This window comes from Gallus gallus, chromosome W (assembly GCF_016699485.2).
Source record: "Gallus gallus isolate bGalGal1 chromosome W, bGalGal1.mat.broiler.GRCg7b, whole genome shotgun sequence".
Lineage (NCBI taxonomy): Eukaryota > Metazoa > Chordata > Aves > Galliformes > Phasianidae > Gallus > Gallus gallus.
Window position 1 is genome coordinate 3862015 of NC_052571.1, and position 22248 is coordinate 3884262.

The following is a 22248-nucleotide window of genomic DNA, read 5'->3' on the forward strand; positions in this document are numbered from 1 at the left end:
CTGTTACACAGTATACATTTACAGATTATGCCTGAGGTTTGTGAGTAACAAATACAAGAAGCCTGAACTAGCTCTATTGCTGCTAAACAAGACTTATAGCCAGCTCTGGGCTCTGGATAAAAACAGAGGGAACGTGGACATTTTTTTACATCTGTTTTGTTTAGGACCTGACTGCATGTAGCTAATTTTAGTCTCAGAAGACTAATGACAACCATTATATATGTTATATATCTGCTTTTTTCTCTATATATTTTTGGCTCTGTGTGGTAAAATCTTTGTTTGTCTAAGTAGGTAGAAATAACTTCTGCTGAAAACTGAAGTACTTCATTTAATAATTATACTGTAGCGAAGTTCTCTTTGACCAGTGGACACACATGTTTGAATGGTTGTATTTAATAAGGACAGAGCAGTTTATTGTGAAGTATGCAGTGTCAGACTTATAAATCACAACTAATAGCTGGGTGTTGTGTAACCTTGTCCCAGTTCTAAAATGTTCTACCCGATGGTGGTGTGAGCTGGGATTGTGCCTGTATCAACAGTTTATGGGCAATGTCTCAATAAGCTTCCATAACTTGTTTTCGTTGCGCTCTAAGCATGCATTTAGATATTGTAACTGTAAGGCAAGTGAATATCACAGAATCATAGAACGGTTTGGGTTGGACGGGGCCTTTAAGATCATCTAGTTCCAACACCCCTGCTTATAGGCAGGGTCACCTTCCCCTAGACCAGGTTACTCAAAGCCCCATCCAGCCTGACCTTGAACACCTCCAGGGAGGGAGCATCCACAGCCTCACTGGGCAACCTGTTCCAGTGTCTCATCACCTTCACAGTAAAGAATTTCTTCCTGATATCTAGTCTAAATCTACCCTCTTCCAGTTTAAAACCATTTCCCCTCATCCTATCGCTACATGTCCTTATAAAAAGTCCCTCCCCAGCTTTCCCGTAGGCCTCTTCTGGTACTGGAAGGCCCCTATAAGGTCCCCCTGGAGCTTTCTCTTCTCCAGGCTGAAGAGTCCCAGCTCTTTCAGCCTCTCCCCACTCGGTCCCACTGTCCATGTTGCCTACAAAGATGTTAAACAGTAGTAGTCCCAGTACCAGTCCATGTGGAACGCCACTCATCACTGGTCTCCACGTGGACATTGAGCCCTTGATTGCAACTCTCTGAGTGAGACCATCCAGCTAATTCCTTATCTAGTGAGTAGTTCATCAAACCCATGTTTATCCAATTTGGTGACCAGATATGTCGTGGGACAGTGTCAAATGCTTTGCACAAGTCCAGGTAGATGACGTCAGTTGGTCTTCCTTTATCCACTCATGCTGTAACTCTATCATAAAAGGCCACCAAGTTTGTCAGGCATGACTTGCTCTTGGTGAAGCCAAGGTTGGTTACCACCAATTACCTTGTCTTTATTTTTCATGTGCCTTAGTAGGGCCTTCAGGAGGATCTGCTCCATGATCTTGCCAGGCACAGAGGTGAGACTGACTGGCCTATAGTACCCTGGATCTCATTTTTTTTCCCTTCTTGAAAATGAGGGTTATGTTTCTCCTTTTCAAGTTAGTGGGAACTTCACCAGCTTGCCATGACCTTTCAAATACGATGGATAGTGGCTTGGCAACACTGTTTCTGATGCAAGCCAGGATGACATTGGCCTTGGCCACCTGGGCACACTGCTGGCTCGTGTTCAGTTGAGCATCAATCAATACCCCCAGGTCCATTTCCTCTACACAGTCTTCCAGCCACTCTGCCCCAAGCCTGTAGCGTTGCCTGGGGTTATTGTGGCCAAAGTGAAGGACCCGGCATTTGGTCTTGTTGAATCCCATCCCGTTGGCTTCAGCCCAGCTATCCAGCCTGTCCAGATCCCTCTGTAGGGCCTCGCTACCCTCAGGCAGATCAACACTTCCAGCCAACTTGGTGAAACCCCTCTAAACGCATCTCTTCTCTTCTGAGAGCCACGTATTCAGAGAATCGGCAGTCTATGGAAATGGGGCATTAACTCTTTAATTCCCAGTTTTTTACATGATATTTTGATGTGGAATACTGATAACAAAAATCATAAAACCATGACACCCCAATACTGACATTCTGGGGAACACCACTCATGACTGGTCGCCAGCTGGATGTAACTCCATTCACCACCACTCTCTGGGCCCGACCATCCAGCCTGTTCTTTACACAGCAAAGAGTGTACCTGTCCAAGCTACGGGTTGCCAGCTTCTCTAGGAGAATACTATGGGAGAAAGGCTTTGCTGGAGTCTAGGTAGACTATGACAACAGCCTTTCCCTCAACCACCAGGTGGGTCACTTGATCATAGAAGGAAATCAGGTTGGTCAAGTAGGACCTGCCTTTTGTGAACCCATGCAGTCTGGGCCTGATCCCCTAATTGTCTTGCACATGCCATGTGCTCTCACTCAAGATGATCTGTTCCATAACCTTCCCTGGCACCAAGGTCAGGCTGACAGGCCTGTAGTTCCCGGGATCTTCCTTATGACCTTTCTTGTAGATGGGAGTCACATTGGCAAGCCTCCAGTCCTCTGGGACCTCTCCAGTTGACCAGGAAGCAAGAATCTGTCTAATTTTTGTGATAATAACAAGTCATCGGATCCTTGATTAGCCAAAAGGCCTATATTGTATGTGAATATGATCAGCATCGCTGATTGTGGTTGAAGTGGCCTTTTGCGTATCCTACTTGCCTCCTGAGTATTTCAAACCACGCTGAGTCATGATTTGAGATGTGGTTCTCATTTCCTGACATTTTTGGTGGTTGAACTAGCATATTGCTTTTGTCTCTCCTTAGATACTTAGCTTTTAGAGTAAATAATAGAAAGTGTTAGTCCATCATCATTGCTAATATATGTTGAATAACTAATGAGCTGCTTATAGTCTGTGTCAGGCTGATATGTACCTAAGCTTAGGAGATAATTACTGTAATACTTATTGAATCACTGAAGTCTTCTCTATGTGATGAAATTTCTTGGCATAACGCAAGAGAAATAAAAAATATATGTATTTTCATGCTAGTTCAGCTTGTCTGACTGTTTATACCAAAAAGTACCTTTTAATTTCAGCAGCAATTTATAGGCAGCTTGTCCTTCCTTGTGGAGAATAATGTGCCCCATCTGCAGCTGTCCTAAAGTCCAAGCTATAAGATAGATCATATTTAGAAAGTGAGAACAAATGTTTTCTTCTGTGCATATTTTTCCCCCTTGGCAGGGGGGAAAGGTAGGCTGGTTTGGTCTGCCTCATGGCTAGAACCTGGAACCAGCTCAGATATAGGACTTGACAAAAATTCCTTGTAGTAAAGCAAAACTGTCTGTAATCCTTCAGAAGCAGCTATTTGCTTCTAAGCTCTGATGTTTCTCCAGTTGCTATTTGTGTCATCGTGTATTTGAGCCTTCTTCACATCTATGCAAAGCATAGCTGTAAGAAAGCTGTACTTCAAAATGGTCTCTCTAATCTGTAGTAGTGGAATAGAAGCTCCCAGATGCACTTTTCTTTTTCTGGAACCTGCCTTTTAAAACCTTTGAGTGCATCCTTGGGTTTTCTATCTTAACAGCCAGGATATGAAGTCCCAAAGGGCTTACAGGAATGTAACTATTTCTCATCACATTCCTATCCTGCCTGCTTACTGTCTCGCTGACAGTAGAGAGTTCTCACAGATGGGTTCTTGTTTTGACATAATTACCCGAATGAATGCTTCACTGGAATGTGTTGTCAGATGTACTGGAGTGAAAAGGCTAACAGGGAAAATACAGAGTGAAGAGTTACCTTCCTTTGGCTGGCACCTGGGCCGTGTTCTTCATGCTGCTCATAGAAGTCCTTATTCAGGAGATGCATTTCCAAAGAAAGAAAAATTTATGCAGTCACAACACATGCTTTGAACAGAGAAATAAAATCATCTTTTTTCTCCTCTAGAATTTAATTTAGACCTTTCATTTCAGTAAGATACTGATGCACACATAGGTGTGGGTTTTCCTCCAAAGAGATTAACAGAATCCATGAAGTAAGAATATTCTTACTTGTCCCAGAGCCCATTATCTTTATGTCTTCAGACTCACTGGTGACTCACTTCTTACCAGAAGTCCAGTCACCCACCATCAAAATATTGAACCCAGAAGCACTGTTCCTCACTGAGCTGTGGCTCTCTGGCTATATAATTCATATTGGCCATATTTGCTTCTATCATTGAATAATCAGGAAAGTAATGCATAAAATTTTAGATAACTTTTTTTTGGTTTGTTTTTAATTTTATAAAGTAGACCATCATCTGAAAATAAAATGGTACTTTGGACAGAGTCAGCACATCTAAGAGCTGACTCCTCATTATAAATACCCTCAAAATTAGGAGTGCTTAATTTATGGTATAATCTGTCCAGTGTATTTCATAGTATATGCTTCAAGTTGCCAGTCCAGTGTTTTAAAGTGAATTATGTTTCTGTTACTTAGAAACTAAAAGTGAAATAATGAGTATTCAAAGATGTTTGAGGAGATGGGGGTCTTGCAGGTTATTTCTTTCAATATTTTTTGTTTGTCAAGTCTGAGGAATGTATCCTTGGTTACACACATTGTGGACTGTTTCTCTGTTTAATTCTGAAGATCTTCATTTGTTAAGTGCACTTGAAAATCATTATCAATAAAACTGATAATTTTAATGGCAACCCTCTGATGGGATTTTTTTTTTTTTTTACAGGTTTGTATATCTCTTGGAGACACTAGGTTTTGCTCTCAACATTTCTCAAAGAAAGCAGTTCTCAAATAAATTCTAATTTCTGGAAAATCAGTTCCCTAGGAGATGAGGAACTTGCCTCATGACCTGTTCTGAACTATTTACAGGCTTCGTGTTGGCCCAGAGCAGGAACAGGTCAATGGCTTCTGTGGCAGCCAAAGGCTTGGTTGGTTTCAATCTTAGGTAAAAGGCAGAGTTTTATCTTTAAGAGAAAGGGTTATTGAAAGGTGTTTGGGGAAAACAGAGAGGAATGTGGCTTTGGAGTCCTGGGAATTGTGATGGAAACTAGTTTATATACTGAGTCTTACACTGATATTCTAGAATAGTGAGTGTGGAAGAAGCCATTACATTGTTGTTCTCTGTGAGAGTATGGGAGTTTGTCTGTGTGCACCTGAGAGAGAGCTGCAGCTTTATTCAGTGTGCTTTCTATGGATAGATTTAAGATCTTAGCTTAAAGCTGAAGACCTCTGAATTCTTCTGAGATACTTTCCCATTTTGTAATTAGACTTCATGAAGTTTCTTAGTAAAGAACAAATGTGTCTCCTTGCTGTTACATACTTCTGCTCTTAAAGATACATGGATAAATAGAGTTGCCTTTACTTGCTATTGCTAAATGTTAATGAAATTGCAGCATATGTAATTGGAGGAAGTTTTAGATGAGGGATTCTTTATAGTTATTTTTGAGTGTGTATAATAACTGCAAAGAAGCTATCCATGGACAGATGCATAGTGAGAGTGCACAGCAGTGTATCGAATCATGAAAAACTGTCAGTTAAGGCTTTGTTTGTGTGGTTTTGACATGCTTTGGGCTCAAGAACCTTTTTCATTTAATTCTTATAAGAAATTTCTTTGTAACGTTAATATTATGAGTGTATGTGATTCTTCTTACTATTTGTAAACAACCAAAGAAATAAATATTCCTAAAGATGTTAACACCTTGCAATCCAGCAATCTCTGTTCAGGAACTTGTAAGCAGAGCATTACAGTTGTAATTCACTCAAAGTGAACTATTACTTAAATACCACTGTCTTTTTTTTTAACCAGTCCAGGTAGCAACTTTAGCTTGGCATTGTTCCTGTGCGTGTGTTATGTTACTACAGTTCTGATTATTTGCATAGCAAATAAAACATAGCTGGAGCAGATAAAAGGATGTTTTAGACATTTGTCTTTCAAATTATGTTCATTATGGTGCATTCAGTATATTTTCTTAATTTGTGCTTCATTTATGATAAGTTATGCATCCACATGGAAACAAGGGATAAAAGTGAGACTGGTATTTCTTGATAGTTTTCTGTTCTTGTCTGCTTTGTTAGACTGTGGGCAACCTTCTGTCTGGAAGTTCTGTCCTTCACAAGTTACTCCTAATTCAGTTTAATGTGTGTGTGACCTGGGATTTACTGCTGTGCCACCCCAGGTTAGGGCTGATTGTACAGTGGTACACAGATACCTGAGCCATTTTTAAACCAGGTGGTTTTATGTCCCAGGAACAAAGAGATCAGGTCTGTACTTCAGACTGACTTACTCTGTGGGGACATCAGTGCGGGGAGGATTTTTTTTCCCCTACTGTACTTTATTAGACAATTAAGACATTCTGGAAAGGGTTTCAGTTTCTTTCTTTTTTCCTTTCTATTAATACCAACCTGTGCAACCTATTGTAGGGTGCCTACTTTAGCAGGGGGGGTTGGACTTGATGATCTTGATGTGTGGAATCAAGCTCTATAACCACAGAGTTGTCATAAAGCAGGTATGTTTACTCAGCGCTGCACACACGCCAGATGCAGAGGGGGTATTCCCACCTAGCCTGCATACCACAGGGCAAGAAAGGCACATACTTAAAGAACAAGCTGCTTACATATGCATTAGCTGTTCAAGAAAAGGCTGGGTTATTACACTGAGTCCCCAAAATGATTGACATTTTTCCCTGCCCCGAGTCTCAGTTCTTTTACGCACACATGGTATCTCTCGGTGGTCGTCTGGTGATCTTTTGATGAAGGCTGTATGTCTTTCTCACTGTGTACTCTTTGACCTGGGTCAAGTTGGAGGATGCTTGACTAGCTCTGGCCAGTTGTCTTATCGGCTACAACTCCATCCACCAATCTGCTGCTTCTTCGTTAATTTGTGGTTTTACTGTCTGAGCCTGCTACCTTGCATTCCAGAGATAGGATAGCTAACAATGTTTTTTGGAGAAACAGGAAACCTCCTGTCTGTACTAAGTCTGTAGAAAAGCATCTGTTATTGGCAGCAAGAACCTGACTTAGCAAGGCCAGATCTGTAGCTGCCGATTCAGCACCCCATGAAGGCACTTAACTTTTAACCTAACTTATTTTCCTTAATTCAATCTCTTGAGGTCCCTTCCAACCCCTGCAATTCTGTGATTCTGTAATACCCTTGTTCATGTAAGGTAAGTGATTATCTTGGCCAGCTCTGTGTATTTTGCGAGGTCGTGATTCTTGTTTACAGGAGGTTTATTGTGTTCACAAAGTTCTCTTTTCATATATTCTTAGAATTTCCTACAGTATTTTGGTTTTGTTGTTAATACAGATCCATAAGTGAATTAAAAATCCAATCACGCCTACACCACAATCATATTGACTGTCTCTCATGGCACTAGTGACATATTATAGTTATTAGATAGCTGCTTTTGTCATTGTGTCCTTCTCACAGGACTTTGAAATCCTCTGGGCAGAGGGTAGGCTAAAGTCACAATCTCCAGCACTATGGATAAATGTGGTAATCATAATGCTTTGGTATAAGAAGGTAGCAGCTGATGTGCTGTGTACTGAATGCTATGAGTTAGCTTCTGGTGATGCCGGAAGAGAGTTGAGCTGTACTGACTGCATTCATTTTATCCCATTTACCAGTTTTAAATGGATGAGTGCCAGAAATTTGTTTTCAAATGGATGGATTGTTAAATTATATAATTAAGTAATAATACCAGGATTACCAACATTATGAAACAGTCTTATGTCTAATAAATTCAGTTTATAACCATATACTTTACAAAAGTAGTGAAATGTTGACAATGAGCATTTACCGTGATACTCTTCTATGTATTTTCCAGTAAGTAAATGAATTTTGAGTTAATTAAGGAAGGTGAATTCATTAATTTCAATGGTATAGTCATATTTTCTAAAAGTCAAATGGTGAGTTCAGCTCTGCATAACTTGGTGTAATTAAAAGGAGTTAATAAGTTAGACAAAGGAGCATAACCATTAAGTGGACCATGTAAACAGTTTTCAAAACTGTGCTATATTTATTTGAATGAATCAAATCAAGTGTCAGTGTGTATTCCAGTATTCTTGCCTGTTTCTTGACAAATTTTCCTTGGTTGCCTTTCTCAGAGTCCATAATGACTTCCATTTGTCCAGTGTTGATGTGTAGATAAGTCTTAGAGATTTTTCTCAAGTGGAGAGATTATGCCTTTTGAATAAACTGCATCTTTCTGTGGAGCATTTAGAGTACTATCCATCTTGATAATGATAAGCATAAAAATACATACTTAACCATAGCATCTGCATTTTGACTAGTGTTTCCTGGTGTTTGGGAACTGTTGAGTCACGGCTTAAACCTCTGATTGATCACCTGAGGCAAGGACTGGGTCAGCCATAGGTGAAGGCAATTCACCTGTGTGACCAGAAGGGATGGAGCCTGAATCCACCTCTCTTAGACCCCATTTAAGGGCTGACTATCACTGGGGAAGGATCTCTTTCTGGAGATCCCTCCTTTGTAGAGTCTTTCATTATGAGCCTGACTCTTCCAATGTGGGTGAGCATTCCTTCTCTGTTTGTTTCTATCCATTTCACTATGATATTCTTTCCAACTGTAACACCACAATACTTTTTCCATCTGTAACACTTGGTGTTGTTACAGCTGCATTTAACAGCCTGCAAATAGCTAATCTCTACAAAATATCTCAAGATAAACCAGGAGGAGGAGGAAGTGAGCTGTTGAAGTTGTAGGAGTGGGGGGCTGGACTCAATGATCTCTTGAGGTCCCTTCTAGCCCCTACAATTCTGTGATTCTGTGATCTCTGTTGGCAAGTAGGTTTCAACAGACCATTTGCCATAGGGTATACTGCAGTAGCTTCTCACTTATTTGAGCTAACTTGAGGAACTTGAAGGTACTGCTGCAGTTTAATCACACAGTGGTTCTTTGATGGCCTATGCTGATTGATACTGGATACAACACACTGAACTATATAGAAGGAATGCTTTTCTGTCTTTCAGTGCTAAAAAGACCCACAGGATCATCCAGTCCAAACATTCAACCATCACCAATGCTTCTCATTAAACCATGTCCCTCAACACAACATCCACACATTGCTTGAACACCTCCAGGGTCGGTGACTCCATCACCACTCTGGGCAGCCCATTCCAGTGCCTGACCACCCTTTCAGAGAAGTAGTATTTCCTAATGTCCAGCCTGAACCTTCCCTGGCACAGCTTGAAGCCATTCCCTCTAGTCCTATCACTAGTCACGAGAGAGAAGAGGTCGACCCCCAGCTCACTACAACCTCCCTTCAGGTAGTTATAGAGAGCAATAAGGTCTCCCCTGAACCTTCTCTTCTCCAGACTGAACAATCCCAGCTCCTTCAGCCGCTCCTCATAAGGCCTATGCTCCTGACCCCTCACCAGCTTTGTTGTGACGTGCGGAAATCAGACCTTATAGCCGGTAAGGATATAGAGCAGGTATGTGTTTATTGGTGACGCGCGTACACCCTGGTGCAAGGGGGGATCGTTCGACCTAACTTGCACACCGTCCGAAGAAATCGTGCTATAGATATAGGTCAAACTAATACATAATCAGTAGTTGACAGGAATTTGGCTACATATTCACTACATTCCCGAGAGCCCATTAGCATACAGTCCCTCCCCCCCTTGCGCGTGCGTAGTAGGTCGTGATGATGAAGGCTCGTAGTCTTCCTCGCGAAGGCTCATAGTCTTCCTCGCTGCAAACTTCTGACCCCGAAGGGGGGGCATCCCCCGAACCGGCTTCAGCTTGCACTTCAGACATCTAATCACCTCCCTGCCAAATGTTTTCGAGCTGTTCTCCGGTCCTTATGTTTATGGCCTTCATTCTCCTTGTTATTCTGGACCTAGCGCCTGTGAAAGTGCTTGGAATCCCTTGTTTTCTAATACTCTCTACATAAACTATCTCTATTTGCCCCTTATGTCTACCTTGTGAAGCTGCTTTCTCTTTTCTTGCTATGAAGCCCTTCTTTCTATACTGCGGGGACCTGATTTTGCCCTTCAATTCCCCCCTTTTCTATAATCTAGCAGGACTTCTACCTGCTAGATTCTCTAATCTGTTCTATGTGTCCCAAAATAGGTCCCACTTTCCACCTTTTGCCTTAACTCATGTTTCTTCCATATCTCGTATTCTTTTCTCGTATTTCGGCACAGGCAGGCAGAGCACTTTATCATCACACAGGTAAAACCTACAATCAGTACTAAGATGATACAAACTAGGAAGAGCTGCTTTAACCATCCTAGGTTTGGTAGCCAGCTAGTAAGCAGGTTCCATAAATCTTCCTTCCAGTTGGTGTCATCCTGACTTGTCCTATGCAGGACTTTCATCTGTTCCCAAATTTTCTTTAAATCTCTCTCGATTCTTAAATCCTTATTGATGTAAGCACAGCAACTCTGATTTATTATTGTACATACCCCTCCTTCCTTGGCTGTTAATAGGTCTAGTGCCATCCTATTCTGGAGTACTACTTTGGAGAAGGAGGATACCTCTCCTTGGATTGTTCATTATGCATCTGTTGTGGCATTCTCCACGATTTCCAGAGTTGCAGAGATATTTACTATAGCTTTTTCTAGCTGGGCAACTCCTAGAGCCGAGATAAGGGCTCTCAGAAAGCTGTGGTATCCCTTGTTATATATAGCTAGGGGGTTGTATGTACGCTTAGTTCTAATTCAAGGGGTCCTCAGGAGTCCCCGAGGGATTTCCTCATGCACCATGGTCTGGGGTATTAAGTATCCTGTAGTACAAGTCCCTGTCCAATTTAAAGGTAATGCCTTTCGTGCCTGGCCGTCTCCACATAGCCACCAGTATCCATGAGGTAACTTACATGGCCTGGCCATATTTTCCTGATGAGTGAACGATGCTCCCATCTCTACAATTCCGAGTACGTTCTTATCTGAGACCCAGTGTGACTCGTTATCGATTCTAGGATCACACCCCCCACCTTGGTTCCACCTTCCAGCTTCACTGATCCCTGATACTGCCCCAGAATTTCCATATTCCCAACTACACTCTATGCCTGTCAAGTTCCGTCATCCAACCCCCACCCCACCTTTACCGTCAATTTTTCTGTCTACAAAGATAGATCTAGTAAAGTTAATAACTAGTAAATCAAACTTAGGTCCCTTTTGTGGCTTGTCTTCTATCCCAAACTTACACTTTCCGTGCTCTACCCAATCTGGAATGGTCCAATTTAGTGCCACTATCCCATAAACAGGCACTTTTCCCTCCCCTCTAGGGAAGGCAGTGCATATCCAACAAGATTTGTTGAGAGCCTGGCCAATTTTCTCAGTTATTTTTAAGTAGCTATTCTCTTGCCAAGCTGTGACTACTGCTCCAATCATACTGACTATTATCAAAATCTTATACATGCTTTGGATCCTGATTTTCAGTGGTCCGCTCTCTTCTGCTGTTCGCTGTGGTCCTGGTGCTTTCCTCAGGCGGGTACGACGTATCCACAGTGTAAGTCCCTCTACCTTGGCGGTGGTATGGGTGGTCCGGAGAATTTGGTAGGGTCCTTCCCACTTTGGTTCCAGAGGTGAATCTGAGAGAGATTTAACATAAACATAGTCGCCTGGCAATACATCATGCACTGGACCATCTAGGCCTCGTGCCCTGGCATCAAATACTGTTTGTTCAATTTTCTTTAATTGCTTCGCCAAGCTGACTATATATTCACTCAACACCTCATCCCCCACCTGCATAGAGATTTCCTTTTGTACAGTATAAGGTCGCCCATAAAGAATCTCATATGGGCTTAATCCTTCCTTGGTTCGGGGTTTAGTGCCCCGAACTTTGGCAGAAATGCCAAAAGCAGTACCGGCGGCCAGTGAATCCCAGCCTCTTGGCCAAGTTTTACTATCTGAAATTTGATCAGGTGATTCATTTTTTCCACCTGTCTGCTTGACTGTGGTCTATAAGATATGTGCAATTGCCAATCAGTTCCCAATAATGTGCTTCTGTTTTGGACCACCTTGGCAAAAATGTGGGCCTCGATCTGATGAGATTGCTACAGGAGCCCCGAACCTCGGAATTAACAGCATGTAACAGCATTTTTGTTACTTCCCGAGCCTTATTAGTCCTACAGGGAAATACCTCTGGCCATCCCAAAAAGGTATCAGTTAGTACCAACATACAGCGATACCCCCCTTTTCTTGCGAGTTTCAAGAAATCAATTTGTCACTGTTGCCCTGGAAGGTACCCTTTCCCAATAGGCCCACTTGAACCCCTTTCCTGGTACTAGGATCGTACTTTGTAATGTCTGTTTACCCAATACATTTTCTTATCCTCCCTTAGAACCAATTTCTATAAAATACCAAAGGGCAAAACAACATGTCCGTCTGTCCGCCTGCTCTCTTCCCTTATAAATCATTAATTAGATTGCTATCCTCTTTAAAATATTTTACAGGTTTTGACTCAGGGTCAGAATTTTTCATTTTACAGTCTGGAATTAAAGCCTTCTTCAACTACCTGTTCAGCCACCTGATCCACCATCTTATCTCCAGTTTCCTGTACAGTGTTACCTTTCTGATGTCCTTTACAATGTATAATAGCCACGTTCTTTGGTAGATTTACATTATGCTGTTTTTCCTTGTGTGTGAGCATTCCTTGCTCTTTTCAGATGGTGCTACGAGCGTGTAGCATCCCAAATACATAATTTACATCTGTCCATATATTTCAGGCTCTTGTCAAGGTAGTTATTTCAGCCTTCTGAGAGAAAGTCCCCACAGGTAATGGTTGTGCTTCGATTACCTTGTCAGTAGCAGTTACTGCATATCCGGCCTTACGGTTTCCTTGTCTCACAAAACTGCTTCCATCAGTAACCCAGGTGTCTTCTGCATCTTCTAAGGATTCATCTTTCAGGTCCGACTGGCAACAGTCCATAGGCGCAGTTGTTTCAAAGCAGTCATGAAATAGTGGTTCTCCAGGAGTTCCGCTAAGGAAAGATGCTGGGTTGACAATATTAGTTACAGTTATTTCTGCATCATCCTGCTCTACCAGGATGGCCTTTGTCATCGGTTTAAGGGCTGGTCCGGCCCGGTTCCGCGACTAGTGGGGCGGAGGGATTTCACAAAATCCGCGCCTCCAAGAAGGGAAACAGGGGACCCCAAAATAATTAAAAACAGCGGCAACGATCTGAGGAGAAACAAGCTAATTTACTAAATATAGTATCGGAATGTAAGATAACACACTATAATACAATATAAATCAATAATTGAGAGAAAGATTGTCTGAGAGCCAAAGGCCTTACGCTACTACTGAAGCCTTGCGTGCAGTCGGGCGCAGCAGTAGCAAGCCGATCCGACAGCGAACACGGCGAGACGAGAAGAGGGACAAGTCAGATGACCTGCGCCCTTATATCTGTTCCCTTGAGCAGGAATGATAACAGTACTCGAAAAGGCTCTTGGGGAAGGTAGTTCTTCTTCTCTTCCAGACAGGTACCCGGAACTAAAGCATTTGCTCCTTAACTCCCAGTTCACTGCATGATGTTCTGATGTGGAATACTGATAACCAAAAATCATAAAACCATGACATTCCACCCCTTATTCTACATCATCATATCATGCTTAATATATATACAAACAAACATAATTATAATCAATTATCAAACACTGAACACATGTACATATACTTGGAATTACTTATTCCGCTCTGCCATCATCAAATTCCCTTGTGGCACACAATGAACATCCCCATTTTTCTGCATCACCCACCAAGTGCACCCAGGTCCCTGGGCAAAAACAGTTCCACGAAGAGGTTTGCCCTTCCCAGAAGCTGGAAGGACCCGAACTGCTTTTCCCAACATGTTCTTTACATGTATTACAGGGACCTTATCTCCCTTTACAGTATGTAGGGAGCTGGCAGGACCATAACAATTGATAGATCCTCAAGTATTCACCAACCAGGTGGCTTCGGCCAAATGCTTCTCCCTGTGCTTAAATGTTCCGCCACCCATTGCTTTCAACATGGTTTTTAACAACCCGTTGTATCGTTCAATTTTACCAGAAGCTGGTGCATGATAGGGAGTATGATAAATCCACTCAATGCCATGATCTTTGGCCCAAGTATTTACAAGGGAATTTTTGAAATGAGTCCCATTATCTGATTCGACTCTCTCTGGGGTACCATGTCGCCAGAGAACTTGTTTCTCGAGGCCTAATATGGTGTTTCGGGTGGTAGCATGGGGTACTGCATATGTTTCAAGCCACCCAGTGGTCGCTTCCACCATGGTAAGCACATAACGCTTACCATTGTGAGATCTTGGCAGGGTGATATAATCAACCTGCCACGCCTCCCCATATTTATACTTTTGCCATCGCCCTTCCTCCCAGAGAGGTTTCATCCTCTTAGCTTGTTTAATTATGGCACACGTTTCACAGTCATGAATAACTTGTGCAATAGCGTCCATCGTTAAGTCTACCCCTCGGTCTCTAGCCCATTTATATGTTGCATCTCTTCCTTGATGACCTGAAGTTTCATGGGCCCACCGAGCTAGAAATAATTCACCCTTGTTCTGCCAGTCCAAGTCTATTTGAGCCACCTCAATTTTAGCAGCTCGATCTACCTGATGGTTATTTTGCTGTTCTTCAGTCGCCCGATTCTTGGGCACATGAGCATCTACATGGCGCACCTTTACAACCATATTCTTTATTCGGGCAGCAATGTCTTTCCACAGTTCAGCAGCCCAAACAGGTTTACCCCTCCTTTGCCAGTTATTTTTATTATTATTACACTGCTGTAACCACCCCCATAAGGCATTTGCCACCATCCATGAGTCAGTATAAAGATAAAGCATTGGCCACCTCTCCCGTTCGGCAACATCTAAGGCCAGTTGGATAGCCTTTACCTCTGCGAAATGATTCACCCTCCAACATAGTTAACTCTTGTGAACCCCCAGTCACCCCATGACTACAAATTGATTCTGTCCCTTGGTGACTTGAGGGCATTAGCGTACACTGTGCATGAGTGTCTACCAGTGCTTTAAATTTCTGTGGATTTGATGTGCCATGCCATCTAATCCACACAGTCCAATACACTCTATTATCCCTTTCCCCCTCCTGGCTGGGGGCAGGGCCCCTCTATTTGTTACCTTGGTTGTCTGCAGCAACTGGAGCGATCACCCTTTCGCTTGGCCCAGAGACTCTCCTTCTCGGCTAGGAAAATCCTTCTCTCAATTTCTAGAATTCTTTCCCTCTCTGGGATAGTATTAAATAAGGCCCGATAAGCATGAGCCAGGCCCCAAATCATTTGTGCCTCCTCAGATCTGCCTAGGTCACAACATCTCTGTCTCAAATATCTGTTCAGGCTCTCAGGATCTTTTAGGTGTTCAGGAGTAAAGTTCCATTACACCGAACATGTCAATCTCCCTAAAGTCTCTCCCAAGTCTCTCCATACACCCTGCCACTCAGTATTCTCTGGTTCTGGAGGGGACTTCTTCAGAATACGATAATTCCAGATACTGAGTGAAATAATTACAATGGCAAACAGTGCATTCAGGGAGATTAACAACGTGGTCAGGTGAGCATTCAAACAATCCATAAAGGATTCGCAAGAGAGAAGGGGAACCTGCTTCAAAATCACAAGTTCTGTGAAATTAGTAGCTCTCCCTACAAACTGGTTTAAAACAGAAAGCAGAATCATTTTTTTTTCCTTCCTCTTTACGAAAGCAAGATAGCAGTGCTCAAAGTTTACAAAATATCTCAGAATATTGGCAGACCGCAGTCTCGTGATTAGAGCACTCAATTATAAAAACTGTTCATGTTTCTTCATTTACCTTCCCTCCTTAAGAATAACAGTAACTATAAGAAGGCATTATAATTTAGGGTCTCATTCCGATGCCACTTCTCATCATCTTCTAACTTATATAGTAACCACCATCGATTGCAATACTTGATTAAAGTTTTCTTACTCAGGGTGCCTCCAGGTTCCCCTGCAATATCCCTCCAATGTGCCAATGCATATCCCAAAGGGGTTTGTTTGAGAATTTCCTTCCCCTGGGAGCCTCCCATGATGTTTACACAATTCTTATTGATTCCTAATTTCCTCAAAGTTTCCACAAACAGCCCTTAACACCGTATAGTGATATTGTTCAGTTATAAACACTTGGAAACAGATCTCACAGAAGCCTGTCCACCTTCCTTTACACTCTTCCCCACAATCAGAACACAGTACTACATAAATGGACTGACACTCACTCCCTGAATGGAACGCGTCTCACTCACCCTACACTCACTCTGACATTTAGAACAAAACCCATGGTTTATACATAATACACAGTGCTGACGATATCCTTTAGCTGGAATCTTAATAACACTAATAACATTAGTCGATCAGCTGCAAGCTTGAAGATTTTTCCGAAAGTCTGCTTGAACTGAAATGATTAGATACACGGTACCGAACACTCAGCAGATGGTGATAACAAGAATACAACCTATAACTCCCACTACTATCTCCAGGAGAATCTACGTTATCATTTGACAAAATCCCTGCTGTTACCAATCACCTAAGGGAGAGCTGTTGCTCTTTCCTCGCGTACGACTTACAGGTCCTCTTTGTAGGAACTCCTCAAGGAGTCTTCCTACCCCAGCCGGCAACCTAACCCGTGAGCTCATGTACCTCGGGGGGGGAGCAGGCACGCTCCTTCATACCCTGCGTAGGACGTCTCCTTCATGCCTTACGGGTTCCCCCTTTCCCATACACATACCTGGTCCGCCTATGGATGGTCCTTATCTGTCCCCACAGTGATCGGGTGAGGAAGTGAGTCCTTCCAAGAAATCTTGGGGCGCGCCAAAGGTGTCCCCTCTCTCAGCCGGTCCTGCAGCCGAACAGAGTGGGTCCCATCTGGGGTGCCAAATTGACGTGCGGAAATCAGACCCTATAGCCGGTAAGGATATAGAGCAGGTATGTGTTTATTGGTGACGCGCGTACACCCTGGTGCAAGGGGGGATCGTTCCACCTAACTTGCACACCGTCCAAAGAAATCGTGCTATAGATATAGGTCAAACTAATACATAATCAGTAGTTGACAGGAATTTGGCTACATATTCACTACATTCCCGAGAGCCCATTAGCATACAGTCCCTCCCCCCCTTGCACATGCGTAGTAGGTCGTGATGATGAAGGCTCATAGTCTTCCTCGTGAAGGCTCATAGTCTTCCTCGCTGCAAACTTCTGACCCCGAAGGGGGGGGCATCCCCCGAACTGGTTTCAGCTTGCACTTCAGACACCTAATCACCTCCCTGCCAAATGTTTTCGAGCTGTTCTCCGGTCCTTATGTTTATGGCCTTCATTCTCCTTGTTATTCTGGACCTAGCGCCTGTGAAAGTGCTTGGAATCCCTTGTTTTCTAATACTCTCTACATAAACTATCTCTATTTGCCCCTTATGTCTACCTTGTGAAGCTGCTTTCTCTTTTCTTGCTATGAAGCCCTTCTTTCTATACTGCAGGGACCTGATTTTGCCCTTCAGTTGCCCTTCCCTGGACACGCTCCAGGGCCTCGATGTCTATCTTGCAGTGAGGGTCCCAAAACTGGATACAGTACTTGAGGTGCAGCCTCACCAGTGCTGAGTACAGGGGGACAATTACTTCCCTGTTCCTGCTGGCAACACTATTTCTGATACAAGCCAGGATGCCATTGGCCTTTTTTTATGGCGATAGGAGGACAATATTTTAAACAATTAGCATACTAGTTCTGTCCTGTACCAGGCTCTCCCCTACCCTATATAATTACCTTACCTAGTGCCTGTGCCAATTTTATCTAGGTCAGAACGCCCCAGTCTCAACTTTACTCTGTTCAGGAGCTTTCTTTGTGAAAGGCAACTTATCCTATGCTACATAAAGAAATATTGGAAATTTCCTCTACAAAAACACAATCTACCTCTCACAGTTCCCCCTTTTTCTTTTTACACTTTTGTGTTTTTGCACCAGACTATGAAACACTACTAATATAAGAAAACTACCTTACTAACCTGACCTGATGATTGATAATAATAATTTATCAAAACTAATAATCTTGCTATTCTCCATAATCTAATATATATAATGATTATTAAGAATAACTATTTCTTCACCCTTGTATGATTCATCCCAGTATGAACAAGTAGTAAGTCTTGTATCAGAGCATAATGAGCATTACAGGTTCTAAGCTACTAAGGGATGTGGGGAAGATGGGGAAGTTAGCAATAGTAAAGAAAGAAATCCTAGCAAACAGTTTACAAAGCAGGGATAGTCACCACCAGGGAATCCGGCAATGTCTCGTTGGTCCATGGGGAGGCAGCAGGTTGATCAGTGACGTCTCATTTACTTACATAGCTGCATTTTGGCAGATGGGGTACCCGTTCTTCCTCAGAACTCTTCGGGCCTGCCTACCGCAATTATCAGAGTCATCATATCCTGCCCATCACGGTGAAAGTAGCTGTTGGGGTTCCCACATTTTGTTCATCGGGAGGAACAGTGCATCTTTCCTCTTACCGCTGTGCTTATGGTAGTCAACCAGTAATGTCAAAAACTTGTTGGGCAGGTCATGCCTTGGACAGGCTTTGAGACAAGCATTCTCCATCTTCTCATGTCTCAGATGACTGCCTCTGAACGAGCTTTGAGCCAAGCATTGTTCCCGCTTCTCACACCACCTGGTGGTGCAAAGCTTGCTATCACTGTCCCATGGTGGTTTTAAGAAAAAAAAACATTGAGGGGAATGAGGGGAGAAGGGAAAGATGCATGTTAAAATCACATAAAAGCAAAGGAACAAAATGTGAGTGCTGCCAATGCGCATAACAGAACTCGCCTTACCCATGGATCACCAGGAGGCTAGGAAAAGTAATCTAATACCTAGTCCAAATTTCAGACTCCTTGGGTAATTTGAGCTGGGCCAGTTGCCTAAGCATGTGCCAGACTTTCACATATAATATGATTACAAGCAATAAATACATCAATGTTAGGATTAATAAGATCACAACTGGGTGAAGCACAGAATTAAAAGCTCCTCATGCTGTTAGTGACCATCTAAGGAGTGTTTCCTACCAATGGTATTCTCCATCCTGCTTTACCCTTTCCAGGACGTGGTGTATCTCTTCTGTATCATGGTTAACAGTAATCAAAGTTTTTTTTTGTCCATTATCTTGGATGCATTTTAGCAGTTGGTACAGATCATCATGTTGCAGTAATTTCTTTACTAAAGCAAGATTCATTCCAATTGGGGCAGGTAGTAAATCTTGGATTAAAGTGTACTTGGATCATAACAACCAATGACATAACTTGAACTGAATAATTAGAGTCACATCCCATAATGTTGGTAAAGTTACAAACACAGACATTTGAATGATTGCTTGTATCTACAGTAATATTACCTATGCGTATAAAGTTACAAGAGGTTCTCATACACACACATCCTTCTCCAATATAGATGAGCATTATTTCAGGGGTCTCATTGGAATACCTCTAAAAATAGCAAATATTTTGCTCAGTGTCAAGACAAATGTCTTGAGTCTTGATGGTATTACTCTCACAAATAAATCCTTCTTGTTCCCATACAGCACATGAACTAACATCAACAGTTTGCCATTTTTTTCTATTTTGTTGGGCCCATACCCTGTTTTCTAACGGGTAGAATATAACCCCATTGTGATTCAGTCCCTGTGCAATGATTGAGTATATGTTATGTACCAAAGCATTGCGTATTGTTAGGACAAAAGCTGTAGCAAAATTATTAACAGGATCATAAGTAAAATTAACTAGATGCTGCCAAGACTGAAATTCTCTTTCGAATTTGTTTGCATTGCCCCAAATCACCTTTCAAATTTCAGTGGGTAAAGCGTTTCCTTTACCTTCTACAGCTAAGAGCTAGGAAGACATTATTTGAGTTTTGGCAAGTGCATCTACAATTAACTGGTGGTCTTTTATATTAATTCTTTCCCACTGAGATAATACATTAGGAAAGAACTGCTGATTGGTTCCCGATGCTGATAGGGAAGACTGCAAGGATGTTGCAATGCACATAGATCACTTGTCGCATCTGACACCCTACTTTTATTCTTTGTCCTGCATCTCCCCGAAGTTGGGGGAGTCGGCCAGTACTATCCTGGCCCCATTCATTTCCTGAATATATTTCATTACTGTGCTTAACCATGGTTAAAACGGTTAAGCCTCTTTTAGTATAAGAATTCAGTCCCATACGCCCAGTCTGCCCAATATGGGCATGGGACCATGACCAGCCAGTGAATGTAATAGGGTTAGCAAAAGCAATTGCAAATATTAATCTGAAGAAGATGCCTGTTCGAAACAGTGACTTTTATGATACCACAGGGATTTCAGGGAAAGGAGCAGGATGAGAAGGGAACTTGCAAGGCACAGCAACCGGAACAGCATTCATTAGCATCTGGAAAACAAAAAATAGAGAAATTCCCGGTTCCAGAGGGACCAAGGTTAGAGAAAGCATAACTGGAAAAGAAAACAAAACAGAAAAAAAAACAAACCCAAAAAAACCCAACTTTCCTGGTCTCAAATGAACCAAAGTTGGAAGGTGGGTGTAATCCAGATGGTTATTTTTGTACATTTTCCCCTGATTGTCTTTGACGTGCAGAAATCAGACCCTATAGCCAGTAAGGATATAGAGCAGGCACGTGTTTATTGGTGACATGCGTACACCCTGGTGCAAGGGGGATCGCTCCACCTAACTTGCACACCGTCAGGAGAAATCGTGCTATAGATATAGGTCGAACTAATACATAATCAGTAGTTGACAGGAATTTGGATACATATTCATTACATTCCCGAGAGCACATTAGCATGCAGTCCCTCCCCCCCTTGTGCGTGCGTAGTAGGTCATGATGATGAAGGCTCGTAGTCTTCCTCGTGAAGGCTCATAGTCTTCCTCACTGCAAACTTCTGACCCCGAAGGGGGGGCATCCCCCGAACCGGTTTCAGCTTGCCCTGTAGACATCTAATCACCTCCCTGCCAAATGTTTTTGAGCTGCTCTCCAGTCCTTATCTTTATGGCCTTCATCCTCCCTGTTATTCCAGACCTAGTGTCTGTGAAAGTGCTTGGAATCCCTTGTTTTCTAACACTCTCTACCTAAACTATCTCTATTTGCCTCTTATTTCTACTTTGTGAAGCTACTTTCCCTTTTCTTGCTGTGAGGCCCTTCTCTCTACAACTGCAGGGTCCTGTTCTCACTCTTCAATTCCCCGCTTTTCTATAATCTAGCAGGACTTCTACCTGCTAGATCATTTTTATTCTGTCCTACGTGTCCCAAAATAGGCCCCACTTTCCACCTTTTGCCTCAACTCATGTCTCTTCCATATCTCATGCTTCTTTCTAGCGTTCCGGCACAGGCAGGCAGAGCATCTCATGATTACACAGGTAAAACCTACCAACAGCACCAAGATGATGCAAACTAGGAAGAGCTGCTTTAACTATCCTAGATTCAGTAGCCAGCTAGTAAGCAAGTTCCATAAATCTCCTTCCCAGTTGGTGTCATCCTGACTTGTCCTATGCAGGACTTTCATCTGTTCCCAAATTTTCTTTAAATCTCTCTCGATTCTTAAATCCTTATTGATGTAAGCACAGCAACTCTGATTTATTATTGTACATACCCCTCCTTCCTTGGCTGTTAATAGGTCTAGTGCCATCCTATTCTGAAGTACTACTTCAGATAAAGAGGATACCTCTCCTTGGATTGTTCATTATGCATCTGTTGTGGCATTCTCCATGATTTCCAGAGATGCAGAGATATTTACTATAGCTTTTTCTAGCTGGGTGACTCCTAGAGCTGGGATAAGAGCTCTCAGAAAGCTGTGGTATCCCTTGTTATATATAGCTAGGGGGTTGTATGTACACTTAGTTTGAATCCAAGGGGTCTTCAGGAGTCCCCGAGGGATTTCCTCATGCACCATGGTCTGGGGTATTAAGTATCTTGTAGTGCAAGTCCCTGTCCAATTTAAAGCTAATGCTTTCTGTGCCTGACCGTCCCCACATAACCACCAGTATCCATGAGGTAACTTACATAGCCTTGCCATATTTTCCTGATGAGTGAATGATGCTCCCATCCCTACAATTCCGAGTATGTTCTTATCTTCTAGTGAGGTTTATAATCTGAAAGTATGCTCAAAAGTATTATTTTTCCTTTTTACATGGCATTTATAGGTTTTCAGTTTTGAGCTATCTACTAGGTATTGGAATAGGAAGAAAAAAGCCAATAATATAGGCCAGTGGTGTACATAAAGAATTGGATCTGGAAATTGTTTGCTGTGAGGGGAAGAAATAAAACTAAATATTTGGTG

General features: G+C 42.4%; 1 protein-coding gene across 7 annotated transcripts in view; it reads left to right on the forward strand.

The window, feature by feature from the left end:
• LOC425347 (zinc finger protein 532-like) overlaps window positions 1–22248 on the forward strand; it is a 77239-nt gene that overhangs the window by 6495 nt on the left and 48496 nt on the right. The gene's annotated exons all lie outside the window — the stretch shown is intronic.